This window comes from Elephas maximus, chromosome 3 (assembly GCF_024166365.1).
Source record: "Elephas maximus indicus isolate mEleMax1 chromosome 3, mEleMax1 primary haplotype, whole genome shotgun sequence".
Taxonomy (NCBI): domain Eukaryota; kingdom Metazoa; phylum Chordata; class Mammalia; order Proboscidea; family Elephantidae; genus Elephas; species Elephas maximus.
This window is the reverse complement of record NC_064821.1, coordinates 157,855,567-157,878,451: the sequence shown is the minus strand read 5'-3', so window position 1 is coordinate 157,878,451 and position 22,885 is coordinate 157,855,567. Positions and strand designations below refer to the sequence as shown.

The following is a 22,885-nucleotide window of genomic DNA, read 5'->3' as shown; positions in this document are numbered from 1 at the left end:
TTCCAAGAAGCAACTTACATGAAAAAGAGACATGGATTTATAACAGAGCAGCCAGCATGGTTTCATGGTTTTTTCTCAAGATACAACATACTATATATCAAGAATGGAAGGAAAAAGTGGTAACTTTTATCCCAAGTTGGAGTTTGGTAAGGTTAAAATACAGAAAAATGGCTAGGAGGTGAGAATTTCTAGATTTACAGTGAGCACAGAGCTGGAATGTGCTACTGTGAGGTCAACAAGAAATGGCAGATAAGAGAAGCCAGAAGGGTAAGATATGTTTGAGACTGGCTTAGCAGGATGAGAGGGGAGGAAGGAGAAGGGACTAGGGAAAAAGGCTTCTATAGTTAAGGCAGTATGGTCTCCTTGAAAAAGTAGCAATTAGTGATTCTGAAATTGTCTGTGTGGTAGTGAGAAAAAAGATTTCAGAGAAACTATAGTATCTGCTCCCACCAATGAGAAAGCAAGCAAGTCCTTCTCTGTCCTGAGGCAGTGGTTCGCAGGTCAGGAACTCAAAGTTACTGAAGGGACACCCCGGGTTGAAGGTAGTTTAAGTATCATGATGTACATGTGTTTGCCTTCTTCCTTGGATATACTATCATGAAAGAAAATGCTTGACTGTAAAAAAAAAAAAAAAAAGTTGAGGATGATACAGGATAAAGGCACCTTGAAAGATCTTTAGAACAGGGATAAAAAGTCTAAAGAATCCATATAGGTATGTGGCTGATGTGAAGAGAGTTTACACTTTCATTCCTATCTTCCCCCAGCACTCTACTCCAGGTAAAATACATTAGAAAGAACAAGGGTCTTAGAGATTAAACCCAGTTTTTAATCCTAGTTTCACTATTTGCTAGCTGTGATAACATGGATAAGTTCTTTAGTTTTGAGCTGAAGATAAATTAGACCCAGATGAAGAAGCTCATATGAAGTTAGTGAAGATTACTGAAGATAGAATATATAAACCACCTAAGTACAATTTAGAACAGAGACACTCAATACATGTAAGTTGTCTTCTCTGTCGCCCCTGGTGAAGTCTTGATTCAATGAGAATCCCGTTTTCTGCTAAAACATTTCAGCAATGCTCCAGATTTATTTTGAAACAGAGAAGAGATTATGGACTAAGGAAGGACAAGCATCCTTGATTATCAGGCCAGGGAGTCTATCTACTCACTCCAGACCACCTCTGCAGTTAGTTTTAGCAGCTGAAAGGTCATGGCTGAAGATTGTTTCCCGTAAATTAAAGCTCAAAGAATGAACTGAGGTTTCCTTGAACACAGAAGTTTTATATAAATCTGAAAGCTAAGCAATTAAAAACAGACCATTGCCATATACTGAGGAGGTCTAGGATTCCAGGGAGCTTTTGCAGAACTGAGAGCCTGAGCTCCCACCAGAAGATGGAAACAACCTAAATGTCTATCGACAGATGAATGGATAAACAAAATGTGATATACCCATGTTGTTGTTGTTAGGTGCCATCAAGTCAGTTCTGACTCATAGCGACCCTATGCACAACAGAACAAAACACTGCCCGGTCCTGTGCTAGCCTTACAATCGTTGTTATGCTTCAGCTCATCATTCCAGCCACTGTGTCAATCCACCTCTTTGAGGGTCTTCCTCTTTCCACTGACCCTGTACTTTACCAAGCATGATGTCCTTCTCCAGGGATTAACCCCTCCTGACAACGTATATCCATAGAATGGAATATTACTCAGCCATAAAAAGGAATTCAGTACTGATACATACTACAACATGGATAAGTCTTGAAAACATGCTGAGTAAAATAAGTCAGTCATAAAAGGGCAAATACTACATGATTCCATTTTTATGAAATTTATCTAGGATAAGAATAACCCAGTTGTAATCAAGTCACGACTCATGGAGTCCTCATGTGTGTCAGTAGAACTGTGCTCCATAGGGTTTTCAATGGCTAGTTTTTCGAGGGCTTTCTCTTTCTTTCAAGGTGCCTCTGGGTAGATTCATACCTCCAACCTTTTGGTTAGGAGCTGAGCGTGTTAACAGTTTATACCACACAAGTTCTCCAGTATCTAGAATAGGTAATTATATACAGACAAAAGTTGATTAGTGGTTACCAGGAACAGGTGACTAGGGAAAAGGGGGACTCATTGCTTAGGAGACACTGAGCTTCTATGAAGGGTGATGGAAAAATTTGAAACCAGTAATGGTGATGGATGCACAATGTGATAAGCACCGTAGTCACTAAATTTTACATGTGAAAGATGTTGACAAGACAAATGTGTTACACATGTATTTACCACAATAAAAAAGAAAAAAAAAAAAGCAAGACTAAGTCATCCAGAGAGTCCCATCCTCCGGAGCAGATGAGTACTAGCAGATGTGAGCACAGGGTACACCAGCAGTGCTATGTAAAGGGACCCAAGGAACAGACTAGGGAGGAAGAGACAGAGTGAGTGAAGAATTACCTTGTAAATAGATACTTGATCACACAAAGCATGGTAGCCAGGAAGTAATTAGTTAACGGGCTCTCTCAGCAGACAGCATCACTGAATCTCCAAAAAATTAGAGAAAGGGTGTGAGGTAAACAGCACTCAGCTTGGAGGTAGAACTACCATCAGGAAAGAAAGTTTAGTTACCGTCTGCTTTGCCTGTCCTACAAAGTCCAGAATGTAGTAGAATCCATAAATATAGTAATCTATAACCATTAGTTGCAAGCAGGGCTTCATTGGGTTTGTTCAGGTTCGAACCTTTGCTGAGGATTTGCATTTTAACAAGTTCCCAAATCTATTCCAGTGGAGTCCGGTCAAGTTGATTCAGACTCATAGTGACCCTGTAGGACGGAGTAGAACTGCCCCATATGGTTTCCAAGGAGCGCCTGATGGATTTGAACTGCAACCTTTCAGTTAGCAGCCGTAGCTCTTAACCACTAAGCAACCAGGCGATACTAATACTGCTGGTTAGGGACCAGTTCTGAGAGCCATCGGTAGAACAATGGTTCTCAAAATTTATTAAACATAAGAATCACCTGGGGATCTGTTGAAATGTAGACTCTGATTCAGTACATCTGGCGTAGAAATGCAAATTCTCAGCAGGGGTTTAAACCAAACAAACCAGTGCAAAGCCCTAGTCACAAATACTCTGGTCTCATCTAATAGTAATTAGGGATCATATTATGTAGTCAGTATTAGACTACAAAGAAAGTATAACCTCTCCCCACAAGGCATTTGTGTAACTAATACCCAAGTCATAAAAAAGACTCTTAAGAGCAAAAACTTAGCAAGACAACCAATAAATAATGTTGAACCCTAGTTACTGCTACTGTGGAAGGATATTTGATTGACTAACCTAGGATGTGACCAGAGTAAATTATTTCTGTTCAGTTGAGGCATGAGGGGAAGAGGAGGCAGGGGCTGTCAGTAACATTCAACCTGGTCATTATTCACTTTCCACTGAACTCCATACTGGTCCATAAACACCAAACTTCAACAAGAAGAAAGCAGCATTCCCAGGAAATCTGACCAGGCATATCTGCACAGTGTAAGCTTTTGAGAAATGCTGCTTCTCTGGTATTTGGATGCATCTGTGTAATGACAAAGGAAGAAATCACTAGACTTCTGTTAGAAAACCAGCTGTTGGAGACTACCAACTTGTAGCCAGCAACTATAGACAGGCTGAGAATTCCTTACAGTCATCAGCCACTGACACAAGTGTTTCACATCTGATGCCAGCCTCACCTCCTCTCAAAGTCTGTCTCAGAGCCTCAGAACGTGCTATTTCTTCTAACAGAAAGGGCCCTCACCCACAGCCCACTTTACCTAGCTAATGCCTGCTTAAACCAGAAAAGCTGCCACTCCCCCAGCCTGGGCCGGGTACTTTTTTCACCTATAATTGATTTAGGTAATTATTTGCTTAGGGTCACCTTCTCCTAGATTGTAGGCCCCCTGAGGCCAGTCCCAGCACCAAGCCTAACACAACAGGCACTTAGATATATGTTGCATAAGCAAGTTCTATGGAGAATCATGTGATCCAAATGGACCTGAGCAAGCGATTTTCAAATTGCACAGCTGCCTAGAATAGGCAGATTAGGGAAGTAGATCCTTCTCCCCTTCCAGGGCCCACTGTATTTATATTTTAATAAGAAATTCTGCTAATGGGAAATTAGAGAATGTAGCAAAAACACCAAGTCGTTAGAGGACAATGCCTAGAATGCAGGTCTGAGAAACTGAGGTGGGTGGTCCTGTGAGGCATACACAAGAGCATGGTCAGAACATCACAAGCAGCAAAATGGGCCAAGATCACTTTCTTGAAAGAGTTACTCCCAGATCAGAAAGACTTGACAATTAACTCTCAAAAAAGATGAGTCAAATACAAAAGGGAGTATTTCAGCTATGGAACCATCATGGGGGAGGGGAATGTGAGGCCTTACTCGCGTTGAATAGACCTCTTTCACAAAGTAGAAATAGTCCTGTTGGTACCACTGTTAAGCACCTGGCTGCTAACCAAAATGTTGGCAGTTCAAACCCATCAACTGCTCTGTGGACTTGATGGCCCTGGGCTTTTTTTTTTTTTTTTTTTAATTAAAAAGTGGCTACATGACACTATCTTCTGTTGTGCCATCAAGGATTTGCACGTTAATATGCCTTGTTCTGATTACATGCTTCTACCACAACCTCTGGACATGGAGAGTTCAGCCCAACCACATGGACACAGTGTGGTTCTATGACTGCTGAGTTTTTCATTGTAGATTAAGTATTCATATAATGATTAGCTTCCATATACCTTGATTCTTTGAAGATGTGCTCTTTTACTCTTTCCTGGCATTTTAGTCTGTGTGACAGTGATATTTGTTTTGAATTAATGCAGTGGTATATTATGATATTTGTACACTGGCCTCAAGGGCTTGGTTACTGTGAATTAACCCAGAGACGTAAGATCCACTCCTGATAGACTAACAAATCACACCTGAGCCTTCTGGAGTGAGGGCCTACCCCTGGATTTGGGGAAATGCACTGGAGTAACAAGAACTGCTGCCCCCCTCCCCCTGCCAAAGAGAGGCAATTTGGGAGATGTAGTGTTCCTTTCTTTATCTTATTAGATTCCTTACAGGAGAGAAGATAATTAAGATAAAGGGGACTTAGTAGATATAAAGAAAATAAGTTATGCTACATGCTAGAAAGTTGGTGACTAAATACTAGTCAGATAAAAGAAATCCTATTGTGTCTCAGCTGGTATTGACAGATTATCTCTAGCAAGAAGAGATAGTAGTTGTTAGGTGCTGAAGAGTCGGTTCCAAATCATAGTGACTCTATGCACAACAGAACAAAACACTGACCGGTCCTGCACCATCCTCAGAGTCATTATGCTTGAGCCCATTGTTACGGCCTCTGTGTCAAACCATCTCGTTGTGGGTCTTCCTCTTTTTCACCGACCCTCTACTTTACCAAGCATGATGTCCTTCTCCAGGGACTCATCCCCCCTGATAACATATCCAAAGTATGTGAGATATAGTCTCACAATTCTTGCATCTAAGGAGCATCCTGGTTGTACCTCTTCCAAGACAGATTTGTTCATTCTTTTGACAGTCCTGGGTGTATTCAATATTCTTCGACAACACCACAATTCAAAGGCGTCAATCCTTCTTCAGTTTTCCTTATTCATTGTCCAGCTGTCACATGCACATGAGGCAACTGAAACCATCATGGCTTGGGTCAGGCATACCTTAGTCTTCAAGGTGACATCTTTGCTCTTCAACACTTTAAAGAGGTCTTTTGCAGCAGATATGTCCAACGCAATGCATGTTTTGATTTCTTGATTGTTGCTTCCATTAGTGTTGATTGTGGATCCAAGTAAAATGAAATCCTTGACAACTTCAATCTTTTCTCCGTTTATCATGATGTTGCTTATTGGTCCAGTTGTGAGGATTTTTGTTTCCTTTATGTTGAGGTACAATCCATATTGAAGGCTGTGGTCTTTGATCTTCATCAGTAAGTGCTTCAAGTCTTCACTTTCAGCAAGCAAGGTTGTGTCATCTGTATAACCCAGGTTGTTAATGAGTCTTCTTCCAGTCCTGATGCCCTGTTCTTCATAAAGTCCAGCTTCTCAGATTATTTCCCCAGCACAGAGATTGAATAGGTATAGTGAAAGGATACGACCTTGACACACACCTTTCCTGACTTTAAATTACACAGTATCCCCTTGTTCTGTTCCAACAACTGCCTCTTAATCTATGTACAGGTTCCTCTTGAGCACAATTAAGTGTTATACTTTTGAAGGATGAAATTGAGGACTGGCAACTCAATTTCATACTTCAAAAGTGTTTGCCTAATAAAAAGAAATAAAGGGCATCAAAATTGGTAAGCAAGAAGTAAAACTATCCCTATTTGCGGATGATATTATACATAGAGAACACAAAGAAGTCTACAAAAAATTACTGGAGTAGATTCAGCAGAGTTAGCAGGATACAAGGTAAACATACAAAAATCAGTTGGATTCCTATTACACCAATAAAGAGAACTATGAAAAGGAAAATCAGGGAAGCAATACCATTTATAATAGCCTCAAAAAAAAAAAAAATTTAGGAATAAATCTAACCAGGGATATGAAAGACCTATACAAAGAAAACTACAAAAGACTACCGACAAGAAACCAAACAAGACCTACATAAATGGAAAAACATCATGCTCATGGATAGGTAGGCTCAACATTGTAAAAATGTCAATTCAAAGCAGCCTGGTACTGGTACAATGACACACTGACCAATGGAACAGAATGGAGAACCCATATGTAAACCCACCTACCTATAGTTACCTGATCTGCAACAAAGACCCAAAGCCCATTAAATGGGGGAAAGACAGTCTTTTTAACAAATGGTGTTGGCAGAATTGGATATCCATTTTCCAAAATGAAACAAGACCCATACCTCAACACCATACACAAAAACTAATTCAAAATGGATCAAAGACCTAAATATAAAACCAAAAACTATAAAGATCATAGAAGAAAAATAGGGTCAATGCTAGAGGCCCTAATACTTGACATAAGTAAGATACAAACTGTAACTAACAATACACAAAACCAGAAGATAAGCTAGATAACTGGGATCTTCTAAAAACTAAACACTTATGTTTATCAAGACTTCACCAAGAGAATGAAAAGAGAGCCTACAGACTGGGAAAACAATTTTTGGCTACAACAAATCCAACAAAGCTCTAATCTCTAAAATCTATAGGAAAATCCAACACCTCAACAACAAAAAGACAAATAATCCAATTAAAAAATGGACAAAGGATATGAACACTTCAACAAAGATGACATTCAGGTGGTCAAGAGACACATGAAGAAATGCTCAAGATCAATAGCCCTTAGAGAAATGCAAATCAGAACTACAATAAGATAACATCTCACCCCAATATTACTGTCACGAATCAAAAAAAAAAAATAACAAATGTTGGAGAGGCTGTGGGGAGCTTGGAACTCTTATGTACTGCTGATGGAAATGCAAAATGATATAGCCATTTTGGAAAATATGGGGTTTCCTTAAAAAGCTAGAGATAGAAATACTACAATCTAGCAACCCCACTCGTGGGACTAAATCCCAGAGAAATAAGAGCCATCACACAAATAGACATATGCATACTCATGTTCATTGCAGCATTATTCACAATAGCAAAAAGATGGAAACAACCTAAGTGCCCATCAACAGATGAATGGATAAACTATGGTACATATACACAATGATACTCAATGATAAAGAACAATGAAGAATCTGCAAAATATCTCACAACACAGATGAATCTGTAGGGCATTATGCTGAGAGAAATAAGCCAATCGCAAAAAGACAAATACTGTATGAGACCACTATTATAAAAACTCATGAAAAGATTTGCAAGCAGAAAGAAGCAATCTCTGATGGTTACTAGAGAGGAGGGTAGGGAGGGAAAAACACTACACAATAGATAAGTGGTAACTTTGGTGAAGGGTAGGACAGTACACAATACTGGGGAAGTCAGCACAACTTGATCAATGGAAGCTTCACGGACAGATCCAAACTCCCTGAGGGATGGAATTACTGGGCTGAGGGGGCCATGGTCTTGGGGAACATCTAGCTCAATTGGCATAACATAGTTTATAAACACAATGTTCTACATTCTACTTTGGTGAGTAGTGTCTGGGGTCTTAAAAGCCTGTGAGCAGCCAACGAAGATACTCCACTGGTCCCACCCCTTCAGGAGCAAGGGAGAATAAATAAAACCAAAAACACAAGGGAAAGACTAGTCCAAAGGACTAATGGACCACAACTACCACAGCCTTAACAAGACTGATCCAGTACAATTAGATGGTGCCCGCTACCACCACCGACTGCTCTGACAGGGATCGCAATAGAAGGTCCCAGACAGAGTTGGAGAAAATGTAAAACAAAAGGCTACCTCACAAAAAAAAAAGACCAGACTTACTGGCCTGACAGGTTGGAGAAACTGCAAGAATATGACCCCCGACACTCTTAGCTCAGTAGTGAAGTCATTCCTGAGGTCCACTCTATAGCCAAAGATTAGACAGGCCCATAAAACAAAGCAAGACTAAAGGGGCACACCAGCCTACGAGCAAGGATGAGAAGGCAGGAGGGGACAGGAAAGCTGGTAATGAGGAACCCAAGTTCGAGAAGGGGAGTACTGACATGTTGGGGGGTTGGCAACCAATATCACAGAAGAATATGTATATTAATTATTTCATGAGAAATTAATTTGCTCTGTAAACCACCCACAGTAAAAAAAAAAAAAAGTTTGCCTAAAGCAGATCCTATATCTTTATTACCAATAATATTAACACACTTAAGGCCACCTGGACTCCCCTGCTTTGAAAAGCAAGACCTGTAGAAATTAAAAAATCAATGTTAAGTATAGAAAAAAATAGGACAGAGCCCTAAAATATATTTGCTAACTGTACTTCTATTCTTAACCAGGAATAGATTTCAAATGTGGGAAATCAATGAAATATGGTCTATGGAGACTTATCTGAAGAATGATCATAGACCCAGGGAGTAACTTGTATTTCTCATTTAGATAAGGAGCGGAATCCACTTATCTCAAAGACCATTTGACCTGCTGGTATTGAGTACCCATCCTATCCTCGAGCCACCATAAATGATACTTTGTCCTATATTTAACACTCTGGGCTAGAGGTCAAGGTCCTTCACACTTCTTTTGCTTACCTCAGAGTTCTTCAGTTGGGGGAGAGATTCAATATTGTGTGGAAACAGAGGCACCCACAGAGAGGGGATACCCTCGGGCTACTGACAGAACTGTATCTGAAAATAACAAAGCCAAGTCCCAGGGCCAGCTGAACAAGGGATTTCCTAGATCATCACCTTGCTTGACAAGATATTTTGGACTTGCATTTCCACCCCCTTACTTTTCTTTGTAGGGTATCTGAGCTACTGTGGGGGGTTCTTCTGCCTCTAAACCTGTTGCTGTGGAGTTGATTCCAACTCGTAGCAACGTTATAAGACAGAGTAGAACCGCCCCAGAGTTTCCAAGGCTGTATGTTTTTACGTAATCTTTAAGAAACCCTGGTGATGCAGTGGTTAAGCACTCGGCTGCTAACCAAAAAGTCAGTGGTTCGAATCCACCAGCTGCTCCACTAGAAAAGACGTGGCAGTCTGCTTCCATTAAGATTTACAGCCTTGGAAGCTACGGGGCAGTTCTACTCTGTCCTATAGGATCACTGTGAGTTGGAACTGACTTGACAGCAGTGAGTTGGGTTTGGTTTTCTGGTTTATGGGCAACCTTTACAGAAGCAGGCTGCCACAGCTTTCTCCCTCGGAACAGCTGGTGAGTTGGAACCAGACCTTTTGGTTAGCAGGTGAGTGCCTAATCACTACACCACCAGGGCTCAATATTACATACAGCCTTGGAAACCCTATGGGGTAGTTACACTCTGTCCTAAAGGGTTGCTATGACACGGCTAGTAGCCAAGTGCTTTAACCACCAAGCCACCAGGATTCCTTTTTCTAGTCTCTCCCAGTCATTGCCTCCAGACAACTTCCCAACTTGACCCATCATGTCAGTTCCTAAAAATTCATTGAGCAAACAAAAGCCCAGATTCTTCACTCTGACGTTACAACTTACCACCATCCAGCCCCACACATCCCCTCAACAGGCACCAAACGGTCTGTGCATGGTCTCCCGCCACCCAGCCTGCTCTTTGCTCAAGCACATGCCCTGCCTGGAACACCTTCCCCACTCATTCACATAAGTGCTAAGTAAACATTTATCCTCCCAAGTGAATCAATTCAAGACTTACCCACTTTCAAAGCTCAGTTCAAATTTTAGATTACATACAAATTCTTTCCTGGCCACCACAGTCTGAAGCAGATCTTGGAGCCAGTTCATTCCAGTTCAAACCCCTGCTGAGGATTTGCATTTCCACACCAGATATACTGAACCAGAATCTACATTTTAACAAGATTCCCAGGTGATTCTTAATTATAACAAATTTTTGAGAACTACTGCTCTACTAGTGGTTCCCAGAATTGGTCCCTAACCCATCACCTGGAAACCTGCAAATTCTCAGCAGCAGTTCAAACCAGAATGAACAAGTCCAAAGCCCTGGTGTGAAGATTATCACCCCATCCTGAGTTTCAGGTATTCCTTACATAGTCAACAAGTTATATTTTGCACATACTGTGGGGCATCACTATGAGTCAGAATCGACTCGATAGCAGCGGGTTTTGGGTGGGGCAGGTGGAGCCCTGGTCATGCAGTGGTTAAGAGCTTGGCTGTTAACAAAAAGGTTGGCAGTCTGAACCCACCAGCTGCTCCTTGAAACCCTATGGGGCAATTCTACTTTGTCCTATAGGGTCTCTATGAGTCAGAATTGACCTGATGGCAACGGGTTTGGGTTTGGGTTGGTTTTGGTTTGGTGGGGCAGGTATCAAGACTCAATCCAGATTAGACACAGTGTGGGGAGATTACAAAACATAACTACAGAACAACAGGACAACGGCGTGGGTGCTGGATTATTTAAGTGAAAATGTTTTATTATTGCTATCTAGCTTTTATTAAGCTCCTAAAAAAGAAAAAAAAAACTTTTTTTTTTTTTTGGCCCTAGGCACCAGCCTAGGTACTTTTCGTAAGTTCTCGTTTTCTCCTAATGGCCCATTTTATAAGAAAAAAAAAGACTCTGAAAAGTTAAATTGGTTTTCCACGGCTATTTACACAACAGCAGCATTTGAATTCAAACCCAGTTCAGTCTGGGCTCCTTCCACCATCTACACAGCCTTCCAACTGTGAGGGGTATGCTGTGTTGTGGGAACACAAACAGCTAGGCTGAGGAAGATGGGAAAGATTTAATGCTAGGAGTATTCAAGCTTTAACCAGAGAGGAGGGCATCGCAGGCAGAAGGAACAGCACAGGTAAAGGTGTGTTCAGAGAAATGCTTCAAAGAAATACCAGAGTAGAGGTCTATGTTGAAAGGAGGTCATGTTAGACCAAAGGGCCTTGGACATGGAGGAGCTTCAGTGTTGATGTGTGTCCCCATCAAGATCAGCTCCCTAAGAACAGGCAGCAGCCCTGTCTATTCTCACACCAAGGATGCACTCAATACAATTGGTGGAAACCCCTTGGGTTTTTCGGGTCCATTAGTTTAGTGTTCTTAGTAGGACCTCCGCCACCCATGGCTTCACCCAGTTTCCTGAATCCAGATCACCTGTACCTCTGACCAGGCTTGGAACCTCAGAACTTGTGGGCATAGCAGCTCAGACCAGGAGCAAACCCTCCATAGCAGCCACAGGGTAGGTGAGGGGCCACCTTTCCTATTTATCAAAACTCCTTGCCACTGCCAGGGTTCCTTCTTTCCCTGGGGCAATGCACACTGCAAAGCTGTCTGAGGGCATCATAGTAGCAGCACTAAGATGTGCTGGGCTCTATGTGCATTCTCCCATCTAATCCTCATTAACTTTAGGTACTAGGTTCTATTATACCCATTTGACGGAGGAGGAAATACAGACTTAAAACATAAAGGAACATAAAGGTAGAGTCTAGAATGCAGGTTGCCAATTCCAAAGCCATGGTATCCACCAGGCAAAGAGACTAAGGAGACCTGTGCAGTCCCTGATGAAGGACCAAGGAAAGCGCTTGCTGAGATCTTGAGAAAAACATGTCTAGAGACTTGCTACTCTCAAATTCCTGTGCAATAAGTGTGAAAATCATTTAAGCAAGATGTAGCCAGAGAAGCCCATTCCCATGTGCTCAGATTATGGGCTGAAGACAATCTGTGAATATCAGAAATCTTCAGCCTCCTTTCCTGAGGACCTTATCAAAACATCCTGCTTCTATTCTTCCAGCTCCTTCCCTGCCACACTAACTTCCACTTTTCCACATCTAAGCAACTACTCTGTGCCAGATGCTGCTTTAAGAGCTTGGAATATGTAGATAAGTAACACAAAGGACAAGATCCCTGTGCTCTTGAAGCTTAAGACCTGGCACAGGTGGCAAGTAAGAACAAGATTTCTGATAAAGGCTATGAATGAAGAGTGGTGGGATGGAAGAGGGAGGCCAATTTAGAAAGCCCTTCCTGGGGCGTTGGCATTTGAATTCATACCCAAATGATAAGAAAATAGTCATGTAAAGATCTGAGGAAGGGGGAGACCATTTCAGAGTTTGTGGTCCCAGGAAGCTGTAAAAGCTAGTGTGGGAAAACAGAGGGCTGAGGCTTTGAATATTCCTTGGCACTGCATATACCTGCTCTAGGAACACAACCAGTAAGACCACCAGGGCTAACACCCCCAGCCCTGCAATGAAGATATTCTCTAGAAATGGGGCAGCTTCAGGAGGCTAATGACTACCCTAGCTTCAAAGCTCCAGCATCTATCACATCCTTGGTGACCTGGAAAACCCGTTAGCGATCATCTAGTTTCAACTAGGAAATAGAGGTTTGTGGAGCCCTGGTGAAACAGTGGTTAAAAGCTATGGCTACTAACCAAAAGGTTGACAGTTTGAATCTACCAGCTGCTCCTTGGAAACCCTGTGGGGCAGTTCTACTCTGTCCTATAGGGTCACTATGAGTCGGAATCGACTCGAGGGCAATGGGTTTGATTTGGGGTTTTAAATAGAGTTTCAATGAGATTAAAAAACCTGACTGCAAGGCTGTTTCTTCCCACTATTCCACAGAGCTTTTGGATACACACATTGTAACATAAGTACCTTACACTTTTGTGTTTAGTCTCCTAAATGCATTCATATTTTTATAATTTTTGGTACAGCCCTGGGGCAACAATGAGGTCTTCATTTGACAGATGGTGACATCAAGGCTCACTTTGGCCAAGTGACTTTTCACTAACAACTAAATCAAAACCCAGTTCTTCCCCCAGCCCTGCATCCTCTCCCCTTGATGATACATAGCTGCCTAGCAAGTTGGCTATGAATGTAAGCCATCGTTACTAACTACTTCATATTTTATGATACAAAGAACATATGAAAATGTCAAAGATAAGAACAATTCACTTAGTCATTAAAACATAAACTCAAAGTCCTTGAGTTAGTTGCTGCAAGAAGAACATATGACTCCAGGTGACCAGACAGTTGTGGCCTGAGACACTCAGCCCTGTGACTTCTGGATACAGGACTGAGCATGTTGATGCTGTATGGCAGGGACTGTAAACTAGAAGGAATGTGTTCCTCTTGTGAGGCCAACCCAGACTGTCTCCACGGTGAACCACTAGGTGAAGGTTACTTAAGTCCCTTGATTCTTCTGCTTAGGAAATAATCTCCTATTGGTCCCCAAACCTGCCTACATATTACAATCACCTGGGAAATCTTAAAAAAAGAAGAACTTCAGACTATACAAGACCTGAAGAATTAGAATCTCCAAAGGGTAGAAACTGGAGTTCTACATTCTCAAATTCAACTACCCTAGAAACCCACTGATTTTCCTCATTGTTTTGTGCTATAATGTGATAAAAAAAATAAATTTAAAAAAAAGAGATGCCCATTTCTGTTACCTGATGAGATAAAGTTAACTTACATTCTGTCTTTTACAAAGAGCTTCTGGAAGACAATCTCAAATACCTAAACCCCCTTAATAGTGGAGAAGGTCTTGGAGTTAACTTCCTCATGACCTGTGACGTCTCCCTTTGGCTGAACATCAAATCCCCATACGACCCTGGGAAAGTTTTCTCTGAGGATCAGTTCCACAAACTGCTTTGTCGGGCAGCCCCTGACCTGCAAGGGTCAGGGGTCCATCACGCAAGAGAATTTCAAACGTGCACACACCCCCTGCTTCCCCACCCAGGGGCCTGGCCAATGACAACTTGCCCATGGGCCTCTCTCCTATCCTAGAAAGCCAGCTGCTTGCTTGGAAAAGAAAAAAAGAAGAGAAAGACAGTGGTCCAGGGCCAGGTGGCTGGTACCCTCAGTCAGGGGGACGCAAGAGTCAGAAGTTCTTACCTGAATCCAGGAAAGAGAGGAGCTGTTCCGTTCACTCAGGAACTCTCTCTGTTGATGAGCACTAGTCTTGGAACTTGCTGAACTTTGAACAAAGATCGATTTAAAAGTTGATGTATTTAACAGGGACTTGTAGTCTGACCTCTGTTCTGCTTCCTGCCAGCTGGCTAGGCCCTGAGCTGGGCAAGCCTGGAAAACTCCAGCAAACTCAAAAAACTTAGGCCCACCTGCCTAACTGCCTGGGGATGCTGCTCCTTGCCTGCCCTTCCCAAAGACCAGGACAGAGAAAAGAAGGGAAGACAACCAGGGAGGAAGTACCTCTGCCTTCCTGAGTTCCCTCCCTTAGGCAAATGCCTAGGTCACAGCCAACCAACACTCAACAAACACCTAGTCCCCTTAGGCATTTCCATTGTCCCCAAGCAAAGGTCGCTGCTGAGCCAGGCTGCCATCGCCGGAGCATCCTTACACACCAAGGCCTCCCTGGGGAGCAGCAGCCTGTGCAGTCCCCACCCATGGCCCCAGTAGAAGGCTAACAGGCCATTAAGCCCAAGTGGATAGGGCAAGATGGACTCCCACCCTGAGAGTTCTTACTCGCATAGTCCCTGGGAGTTCACCCTTCAAAGCCCCTGTTCTTCCCCAAGCTCCCTTCCTTTTATACCCTTTCTCCCGTGCATTTTTTTTTTTTTTTAATCTCTCTCACCTGAGAGTGCTCTGTTTTCAATCTCCAAGCTAATGACAGTTGTATTCACTTCTTGTGTCTCAGGCAAACATGTCTGGGTAGCTGGAAGGCATTTTCAAAAGCTCCTCAGCCCTGCTGCCTGGGCAGTGGGGTGGTGCTCTCCTGCACTGCCCCAGCCCCAGCCCCAGCCCCAGCCCCAGCCCCAGCCCCAGCCCCAGCCCCAGCCCCAGCCAGGACCAGCAGCTGATCCCTGTTAGCAGCACCCACACTGGTGAATCTACCACCAAGTTTCTCACTGACCTGCATCCTCAGCCCACACTGGAAATAAGGGCAAGAGATTGCTCCAGGCAATGAGACAAAACAAACCGCGGCCGAGGACCGGGTGGCCTCACCCTTTCTCCACCCACGCCGGAAAGGCCTCTTGCTGTCACTGTGCCTTGGCTTTGCCCCCAACAAAGCCATGGCCGGAGTCAGTTGGTAAATGGTTGAAAATGACAAATACCTGAGTAGCTTCCGCATACCAGTTATTTTCCACCTGAAGCGTGCCCTCTGGGCCTTCTGCATATCTTCCAAAGCAGCAAGGTATAATGGGAAAATCAGGATTTAGCACCAGAACACCTGGGTTCAAATTCGGCCTCTGCCACTTCGCAGGTGTTTAATCTAGGCTAATTTAATTCGCTGAGTCTCACTTTCATCATCTGTGAATAGTTGTTGTTATATTGTTGTTAGAAATGTGGTCTTTATTTTGAGTCAAAATTTCTCTCACCTCTACCTATAAATCCTAATAGTTCCTTCTGGAGCTCTACATCCTAAATCTAGTCTTTATTCTACACAGCAGTCCTTCAGGTATTTGAAGGCAACTATATCCCTCTTTTATATCCCCCATGGAAACCCTGGTGGCATAGTGGTTAAGTGCTGTGGCTGCTAACCTAAAGGTCGACAGTTCAAATCTCCCAGGCACTCCTTGGAAACTCTATAGGGCAGTTCTACTCTGTCCTATAGGGTTGTTATGAGTCAGAATCAACTCGACAGCAATGGGTTTGGTTTTGGTTTTGGATATCCCCCACAGGAGCCCTGGAGGCACAGCGGTTAAGAGCTTGGCTGCTAACGAAAAAGTTGGCTGTTCAAATCCACCAGCTACTCCTTGGAAACCCTATGGAGCAGTTCTACTCTGTCCTACAGGGTCGCTATGAGTCAGAAACAACTCGAGGGCAACAAGTTTGGATATTTTGGTTTCTATCCCCCATAAGTCTTCTCTGAGACTCTGAGAGATTCATTGAATGCCCCTCATTCCATAAGGCCTATAGAATATTCCATATGGCTTAAGCCTATGTGATAACTTCAAGACTTCTTATCACCCTGGACGCCCAGCTGATTTGTCAGTGTCCCTCTTAAAATCTAGGGCCTAAAGTGAAAACTTTTTAAGGTGAGGGAATGAAACTTTATTGAGTGTTGGGAGTGGCAACATGTCTCCAGTTACCAAAATTCATCAAGCTATGGGTATACAGCTAAAATAGCTGGATTATATTGCATGTAAAAATACCTTTTTTTCTTTTTTTAAGGAGCATAAGTCAGTAAAATTGATTCTGAAAACATCTATTTAAATTAAAAAAAAGCAGTTCTCACATGAAGCACTCATTCATCTCCCAATCAACAAGATTCTCAGACTTGCCTTCTATCCCAGCACAGCTGGAACAAATAGCCACAACATTTCAGGCTTCCATTTATATATATATACACACACACATACATATGTATATACACATACATATGTATATACATACAATATACATATATATATATACCCACAGGGACCAAAAACCAAAAAACTAAACCCATTGCCATCAAGTCAATTCCAACTCATAGTGACCCTATGGGACGTAGTAGAACTGCCCCATAGAGTTTCCAAGGAGCACCTGGTGGATTATGAACTGCCAACCGCTTGGTTAGCAGCTGTAGCCCTTAACCACTATACCACCAGGGTGTGTATTTGTTTTGTTGACTACATCCCAAGTGCCTAGAATATAAGCCTTTTCAAAAAATGTTGTCAAATGAATTAATCAAATAAATAAATGAATGAAACTCCTTTTGCCAACAGGGCTGGTTTTTCTTCCACCTTTTCACTGAGAATGTAGTTTTTGAGGGTGTCACCTCTATGCAGGGTCTCAGTTCCTAGCTTTTATCTCCTGTTGCAAAGTGACCCTGTGAACACAAACCGGTTACCACTTTTCCATTTCCTCTTCATTCTGGATCTTAGAGATTTATTTTCCATTTCTTCCAAGTTCAACTATCTATTTGACAAAATGCTTGATGTATTTTCCACAGTATTTCTGTGAACTTTATTAGGAGGGTTTTCAGTTGATTTAAAAAAAATAGTAGTTCTACAATTTAGTAGTTACTTTGCATCCCAACCTCCAGCTTTCTTATCTGTATAATAAAAATAATACTGCAATCTCATAGGGTTGGTCAGAGAATTAACAAGACATTTGTAGAGTGCCCAGAACCTGGTAAATGCTTGGTGCATAGAAACATTATTATTCTCATTTTTTGAAGGAATCAGTCCTCTTAATTTATGGGCACACATTATACAAACAGGCCAATGAAAATAAATGAGCTAGAAGTACACAATGGGCAACTTGGGAGTTTGGGATGTTTGGAACAGTAATGTATGGCGCTCCTGCCTGCTCACAACACACCATTTGGTGCAACTGGTCAGAAACAGAAAATTAGAAATACTTCCCAAGACTTCTCAATCTTTTTCCCATCATGCCACACATAGAAAATGATAGTAGTTGTATAGCACACTAGAGTAAATAGACGTGTTTGTTCAACGCTGGAAAGACCTGCCTGAGACCAGGAACTCTGAGCTCTGCCCAGACTCTCCAAAGGTTGAGGGGACCAATATTTTTGGCATACTTGTAGAAAACTATTAAAAAACATCACCAAAAGCAATTAAAGAAAATCCAATGAAGATTATACCATATTCATGGATTGGAAGACTCAATACTGTAAAGATGTCAATTCTCTTCAAAACGATTGTTTACAGATTAATGTAATTCCAAACAAACTTCCCATAGGCTTTGTTTTTTTTGTTGATGGAGCTTCATAAGCTAGTTCTGAAAACAAAATAGTAAGGAAGGAGTTGCTGTAGTGGATCTCAAGATGGTAGAGTGACAATAACTACTTTAATATAGTACTGGCACAAGATGGACAAATGGACCAATGGAATAGCTTAGAAAGCCCAGAAACACAGTCATACATATATGATTTATATCGATTTATGACAAAGAACAGAGGGAAAGAATGGCCTTTTTCAATAAATGGTTCAGGGTTTGCATCTGGCTTATTTTATTCAGCATGATGTTTATGAGATTCATCCATGTTGCTATATGGAGCTGTAGTTCATTTGTTTTCATTCTATGATTCCATTTATGTCATCTCCAAATCAGAACTTCTGGGGTGCCTGTTTAGGTGGTCACTCACTACACTGACTTTTGGGATGCTGGCAAGATTCTAGTTCTTGAGTTGACTGGTAGTCGCACAGGTGGTTGTGATAAATTATTGAGCTATGCATTTTCATTCATGTATTTTCTGTGTACCATATCTGACAATGAGGTTAAGAAATTCAAAAACTTAAAAATTACGGTGTATGTCTAGATAACAGAGTAAACAGAAGAAGTTTTTCAAGGCTGGAAGTGACCTACCTGAGGGTTTCAGTTGCCCTCGGCCCTGCCCAGACTATTCAAAACCCAAAGGGAGCATTATCTTGGCATTCCCATAACCCACCTGTGGCACACCTGAGCACCCTGGTCAGGAAATTTTGATCTTACCACTTCAATTTTCTTACTCTGAAAAAGGATTCAGAGAGATGAATTGACTTAACTTAGGTCTCCAAAAGTTCATAGCAGGGACAGGGCTAAGACCCTGAGCTTTTGCTTCCAAGGTCAATGCCCTTTCTACTACACCATTCTGCCTGGCTTCCTGGGGACCATCTGGATGTTCTTATGTACAAGATTCCAGGCTTCACCCTTTGCATTTGGGCTCCATCCCTGATACTCTTGAATTTTTATCCCAATTTCAGATCTGATTGCTTCAGTGTTACCCTGTCTTTTTGGTAGCTCATTAACTCACAAAAACCAGTGCCGTCGACTCAGAGCCTGGCATTTTTAGCTCCAGTGGTTTTCTGTCCCTGTCCTGAGTCAATGTTTATGGCAATCTCCCCTTTCTACCCCCTCCCCCACCATGCTACTCTGGCCTCATCCACCGTCTGAAGAAACAGCCTGTGCAGTCTGCATACCTCTGGAGGAATTTATTAGGTCAGAGTCCAGGTGCAGGACTGCAATGAATGTTTTACAGCAGTGCACAGTGATGGGTGGGAGGAAAGGCAGCCACTTTGCTTTACAGGCATTGTGGCCCCACAAGATAGCAGATCTCAACTTTCTAGTGTTTTCAGCAACCTGGTGTCAGGTCAGGGGAGGCCAAAGGACCTTGGAGAGCTGTGAATTATTAACACTTGTAGCTGACTGCAAAGGATATTTTAGTGGTCATTTCTTCTCCCAGCTGAGGGTTCAGAATGCACAATCCTTTTCTACCAAAAGAAAAATTGAGGCCCAGAGCAAGAACATGCCCTGTTCTGGGTTCCCACGTGTGCAAAGGTCTGGGCATTCTTGTAGTGGATTAAAAGTGTCTCTGTTTGCCTGTCTCTGAGGGACCCAGAAACTGCAGATCAGAGGTCCTTGGGAAGTTTGAATCTTGCTGTAAAGAGTCAACCTCTCAATGGCCCCAACAGACAAGCCTGGGAGCAAAAGAACAGCCAGGAGAGTGGCAGGGATCTCGGGGCCGCAGCCTCAGCCTGACTGCATCCTCTGCGCCCAAGAGAGATTGGGACCACCCCATCCAGAAGTACAAGGCCTGTGAGAAAGAATCAGGAACCAGGAGCAGACGAGTGGGCCCAGGTCAGTGGCATGATTTAAGGGGATGAAAAGATATCCCTGACTCAAGCATTTTCTCTAACAGAATGGTTCCTGAGCCCCCTGACATTCTGGTCTGGAGAGCAAACTAATCCATGTCCACCCTGTTTTCCCTCATTGCTTTAGAATTCTAGCATGTCAAAAAGAAAAGCAATGCTTGCCTTCCTTGCCCACTGAAGAAGGTAGATTTTCTTCTTGGAAGCCCAGGTCAGGATGGGGATGGCCCCATCTGTTTTGTCTGAGGGTGGAGTGCAGCCTCTGCACTCCCACCACCCCCCCAGCCAGTTATGGCACACACATGCCTGCAACTTATTTCAGCAACCTGGTTATCAGGTCAGGGGAGACCCGAGGACCCTGGAGAGCTGTGGTCAGCCATACTTCCAGAACACTAGCTTTTCCTTACTCCCTGGATCAGATTGGAAAAACCCTAAAGGGCAAAATGTTAAATCCCTTGTTCAAAAATAAGGTACCACAAAGACAATGGGATTCTTGTGCCTGTGAGAAGGCTGAGGAAGCAGGGGACATCACAAAGTAGAGGAGAACAGATTCCCCAACTCCTTTCGCCAAAAACAGAGCTTGGCAGGAGACTTAGGAGCGACTACCCTGGGATTCACGTGGCACAGCTGGGTAAGGCAGCTCTCAGGAGCTGATGTGCAAAGGAGGGTGGGGATCTGGGGCAGGTCTGTGTCACTCTAGCATCCAGGAGGCAGTGCAGCCCTGAGCTGGGGAGAGGCACATTCTCTGAATTTGCTCACAGAGCACAGTGGTGCTTTGTGGTAGTAGGGGGGAGGGCCCTCACCCACAGGACAGACAGAGCTGTGGCTGTTCAGCCATTTCTGCCACCAGGCTGCTGTGTCTGGGGAAACTCAGGTTATCTCAGTAAAAATCAGCACACAGAGCAGGTGGCAACGTGCAGTGGGAGGCCTGGCTGCAAAGGAACCTGGTGTCCTCTATGGTCAGGGAGAGAAAAAACAGACTCTCCAGGACACCACAGAGGTTTTGGCAGGCATTTTCTCTGCCTTCTATTAAAAAAGTCATGACAGAAAAAAAAAAGAGGTCAGTATTCCCAGGGAGCCATTCACTTCAGACTGGAAATTACAAATGAGGCATTCTGAGGGCCTGCCCTGTGGGTCTTGATACCCAAGCCCCTGCAGCTGCCACCCCTGTCTCCACAATAAAGCAGCCCTGACTCCCTCCTCATATTATATTATCAAGGACTCCAGGGAAAAGACCAGTAGGGACAGTGGCTAGGTGTGCGTGGGGGTGGGGGTGGGGTTGTTGAAATGCCCTCAACCCATATAGCTTTGCTGTAAGTGCCCTCTGGCCATGAGGCTTGGTTTCCTTCCAGAGAACTGTTAGCCCCACCAGGGTATCAGTTCACCCTTCTCAGGGGAGACGCTGGGCCCTGGAACCAGGAGCGACTGAGGCCAAGGCAGAGAAGGGTAGTTGACCCCTCTTCCCCACTAGCCTCTGATATGCTTCCTCACAGCCGCCCAGGCTACCAACTGTCATACTGGTCATAAGCAAGTGTAAGCACAGAATCAGATCTAGGATCGAGTTCCCCTCTTCTACCAATCCCCCACAAGCTCACACACACTGAGAGCAGTGTATGGGTGCAGCCAGGGGAACTACGAGAGGAAATGTGACTGAATAACAATATTTACTCTCTACATACAGACATGGCTCCTAGCATCTTCATTGCCTGAAAATTTGATGTGGCCGAGTGAAATGTGGAAACGAGCCACAAAAGCTAAAGTGATCTCTGGGTGCAGTAAACAGACAAGGCTCTGACCAGCCTGAGGCAGGTCTGAGCCCCACACTTTACAAGGGACCTTGACAAACTGGACTGTGTTCAGAGGAGAGTGACCAGGAGAAGGAAATATTGAAACCATTACAAAAGGAATAGTTGAAGGAACTGAGAGTATTTTGCCCAGAAAGAAGAAACATTGAGGAGACTGATACCTTTCCTCAGAGATTTGATAGACTCTCATGTGTGGGAAAAAAAAAAGCTTTTTTTTTTTTCCACATGTAAAAAGAGGAAAACTAGCTAATGATCATGGCCAGTGTTTACTGAGGACTTGCTATATGCTAAGCACCATACTAAATATTTTCCATACATTTTCCCATTTAGTCTAAACATTGATCCTATGGTATAGGTGCTATTATTATTCCCATTTACAGATAAGGAAAATTCAGAAAAGTTGAGTGACTTGCCCAGGGTCATACAGTAAGTGGTAGAGCCAGGATATGAACCCAGATGGCCTAACTCCAGTGCTCACAATTTAACCACCATCCATATACCTGCTCTCTGAATGGAACCTCAGCAAAAATAGGAGCAATGGTTAGAAGTTAAAGGGAGGCAAATTAGAAGGCAATATGTGGGAAAAACTTTGAAAAAACTGGGGCTGTTCAACAAAGAATATTGGGTGGGTTTGGGTGGTAGTGAGCTACTACCACTAGAGGTGTTCAAGCAGAGGGTGCAAGAAGCATTACACAGAACAATTTGCAAGGGGTAAAACAGTAGCAGCAACACCTGGAAACCTGTTAGGAATGCAAGTTCTCATACCCCATCCCAGACCTACTGAATCAGAAACTCTGGAGGTGGGGCCCTGCAATCTGTTTGGACAAGAGCTCCAGGTGATTCTGATACACACTCAAGTTTGAGAACTACTGGCATGGAAGTTTCTGCATACTGCCAGGGAGGGACAAGATAACTGCTGCAGTCCCTTCCTTCCATTTCTGAGCCTCCCCAATTCTACAGAATTAAGATAAAAATATGATTCAGTATTCAACCTTTTTTTTTTTATGTTGAGCACTTGAAAACA

General features: G+C 43.1%; 1 protein-coding gene across 4 annotated transcripts in view; it reads right to left on the bottom strand.

The window, feature by feature from the left end:
* The window catches only part of PDZK1 (PDZ domain containing 1), a 55,327-nt gene extending 39,775 nt beyond the window's left edge, over nucleotides 1-15,552 (bottom strand). For 3 of the 4 annotated variants that reach the window (XM_049879881.1, XM_049879883.1, XM_049879884.1), the window contains exons 1-3: nucleotides 15,391-15,552; nucleotides 15,112-15,192; nucleotides 14,415-14,496 (exon numbers count right to left, since the gene is read on the bottom strand). The gene's annotated coding sequence lies outside the window, so the exon portion shown is untranslated. The remainder of the gene's footprint in view (nucleotides 1-14,414; nucleotides 14,497-15,111; nucleotides 15,193-15,390) is intronic. The other variant, XM_049879882.1, reaches the window with a different exon arrangement.
* Between the last annotated feature and the right edge of the window lie 7,333 nt (nucleotides 15,553-22,885).